This window comes from Medicago sativa, chromosome 1 (genome assembly GCF_051527215.1).
Source record: "Medicago sativa cultivar Bolivia chromosome 1, Bolivia_mono, whole genome shotgun sequence".
In the NCBI taxonomy this organism is placed as follows: Eukaryota; Viridiplantae; Streptophyta; class Magnoliopsida; order Fabales; family Fabaceae; genus Medicago; species Medicago sativa.
In genome coordinates this window covers 74,375,665-74,378,936 of record NC_140749.1, presented here as the reverse complement: position 1 = coordinate 74,378,936, position 3,272 = coordinate 74,375,665, and the positions used below count along the sequence as shown (strand labels likewise).

The 3,272-nt window shown below is 33.9% G+C and overlaps 1 long non-coding RNA gene across 1 annotated transcript; it reads left to right on the top strand.

The window, feature by feature from the left end:
* The first annotated feature begins 1,097 nt into the window (after window positions 1-1,097).
* On the top strand, window positions 1,098-1,787 carry LOC146957339 (uncharacterized). The gene is made up of 2 exons (XR_015018372.1): window positions 1,098-1,290; window positions 1,378-1,787. It is a non-coding gene; the product is annotated as an uncharacterized LOC146957339 (long non-coding RNA).
* Window positions 1,788-3,272: the final 1,485 nt, after the last annotated feature.

The window sequence follows — 3,272 nt, the reverse complement described above, 5'->3', positions numbered from 1 at the left end:
TCCTATTATGTTACTGCCTCCGTCCCAATTTAATTGACACAATTTTGTTTTTCACACATATTAAGAAAAATGTATAAATAAATGGGAAAGTTGAATATATTGTATTGAGAATGATAAAAGTAGTATTATTTAGTGTTATATTGTATTGGGAATGATGAAAGTTGTATTGAAAATTGAAATGGGTCAGTTATTTTGGGACACTTTTTTTTAGAAAATTGGTCAGTTATTCCGGGACGGAGGGAGTACCTCTTAATTCATACTCCCTCCGGTCTCAAATATAAGAAAATATTCCTTTTTTAGGTTCATTGAATAGTTAATATATCTGGTCTACATTGTAAAGCAAATACATTAATTACTCGATGAATCTAAAAAAAGAATCTTTTCTTATATTTGAGACCGGAGGGAGTATTAATTTTTTTTAAATAAATAGTCTAACACATAAATATGTTTATGAGATTAAATTATATATTTTGAAACTTAATATGATATTTAGATATTATGATTTTATTTGAAAATCTATTTCAATTGTATTTTATAGTAATTAACGTCAAGACGGTTATCTTTTTTTGTTTTATTGGCAAAATGTGATGAAATGATAAAAATTAATTAAAGGAATGGTAAAATTGGAAGAATTTTTTGACACCAAAAAAACTTTATATAAGGTCAAAATTAGTTATTTTTTATAGTGTTCAATATTGTTGCTGTTGTGTATTAATCCTATTTTAATTAGATTTAACTAATTCTAATACATAGCTTTTTTGGTGTTAGCCCTCCATTTGTTAGGGGACCATAGTAAATCAGAGTTCGATTGTAAGGTAAATAAAGCTTGATTAAGAATTGTTTTTAAAGGGTAAAAAATGATGAAAAAATTCAGCTCAACATAGTGTATACTTCTTATAGATTGTTATAGGTGCATTTAAATATGTAAAAAATTAACGCAAGTTCATATGGTTAAATAACTAAAAGTTTTTTTTATCTTAAAAAGAGATGCAAATGTTTATCAAAAAGTACAAAATCGAATATATATATATATATATATATATATATATATATATATATTCTATATGAAAATGATGAGAATGCTTATTAGCCTTTGGATTAAAATTACATGGCTGAGATTAAATGGTCTGCTCAAATAGTTCACGCTCTGGATTCTTTTTGGCTCATCATAGTTTGATTTTTTTTTGTAATGATTAGGACAAAAAAACAAAAACAACTAAACTTCCACCACCGTCATCACCATGGATGATATTGATTCCTCAACCTGTTAATGCTTTTGTAATTTTACAGGTCTAAAATTGCTCAGATCCTAAAATTCTATTTAGATCACCAAGCTTTTTTACAACCGTATTCAATTTCAATCTCCCATTTTTGTAGGTAAACAACAAAGGTAAGGAGGTGGTTGGGGGTTTTACGACTGCAAAGTGTTGGGTGGTTCCGGTGACCCTCTTGGGGGCGACCATGGTTCAAGGCGCACAGCAACCACCGTCTCCGCCGTCGCTGTGTTTTGGACATTCGTCTCCGCGCCGGTGTTTCCGACTTCGGTGGTTCGAAGAAAAAAATAAAACGAAATCGGAGAGAGAGAGAGAGAGAGAGATAGATAGATAGATAATCATTAATTAGGAAAACCTCTGTTGAATTTCACTTTAGAAGATCGATTAACATAAGAAAGTGAGATTGAGAAGATGAACAGTGAGGGTTGATAGATGATAGAATAAGGAGATGCAGATATGCTGTTAAAAATGAATGTTTTAATCTCATCCATCCTTTTTTTATCTAATGGTTCACATTCATTCTCATCATTCTCATATAAGAATAGCATTCTCATAAGATATGTCCTCTATATATATATATATATATATATATATATATATATATATATATATATATATATATATATATATATATAATAAAAGTAAATTATTTATATTTGCTTAAGTAAATGTGTCTATCAAGCTTACTACCACACCGTATTCCTACACATTACCATTCTCATCCCTCAAGTAGATGCCAATTCCAACCTTACCATGTTGCTCATAAAACAATACACAATTATCGTTTCTTCTGCATCTTTGTCAGATAAGGCGTAAAAACTTCTTATGTTTTACAGAAACAATAATTATGATACCATTCTATGAGCTATAAATACCATGCACACATTTATATTTACATAAGTAGATTTCTCTAAAAAAAAAATTACATTCTTAGATTTTTTTTTTTTGGTACAATTACATTCGTAGATTTAACTTTCCAAATCAAAAATATTGGAAAGTTAGTAATATATTTTGCGCCTTGAACACACGGAAACCACAGTTAGCCCAATATAAAGTTGAGATTTACTTTTCCCATCTTACGGCCTTCTCGCGCGCCCTATGCAAATTACCAACATGCTCTCCGGATTATATATTCTGAAGCATCTATACGTTTTTCGGAATATAGAATCCGGACAATTGCGAAGTATAAAAGGAACTTCACCCCCCATTTTTACAGTTTTACAGTTTCACTTTCCCCATTCACTCTCTCTCTACATTATCCCAAATTTCGAACACCACAAATCTTGTCCAAATTTGAAGTTTTCTTGCTCAAAAGCACCGCATTTCAACCCTTGTCAAACATCATGGAAGGTAAGTTCAATTCTGTACACATGCAAGTTAAATAAGTTCGATTTTTTTTTTGAATTCTGTTCGAATGCAATCCGGATTTTGTTTTCTGGAATGTGTTGTTGCTCATCCGGATTTCGAAATTCGGACAAACCCAGAATGTTGTTTTGCTTCTGGTTTGTGCTGTTTGATTGTGTTGTTTGATTGTGATGTTTGATTACCTTAATTTGAATGTTACAGAAGGTTCAACATCTAATACTCAGCGCGTAAGGGAGGCAGGGCATGCTTCCCGTAGGAGAGCGCGCAGGCAACAACTAGAGGCTGAAGGTGTTGTTCCTCCGAGGCGTCGGGGTGCTAGAGGACGCCGTGTTGATGTCGAGCCTGATGTCGAGCATCAGCAGGAGCAGCAGCAGTATATGGAGCAGGAGCAAGAGCAGGCTTATGTGGAATTGCAGCGTATGGAGGAGCAGGAGCTTGAGGACGAGCTGCATGGTCTGGACGAGGAAATGGAAGATGCCGAGCCACGGCGAAGGCGAAAGAAGAAGGTGGTGGACCCTGAGCCACTAGACGACTATCCCGGTGGCCCACACCAGATTGATCTGCTGTGGAGGTACCATGTGCACGTGGCCAGGAAGGTGGCTAATGGCGTGGTATGTACTGTTAAACTCACTT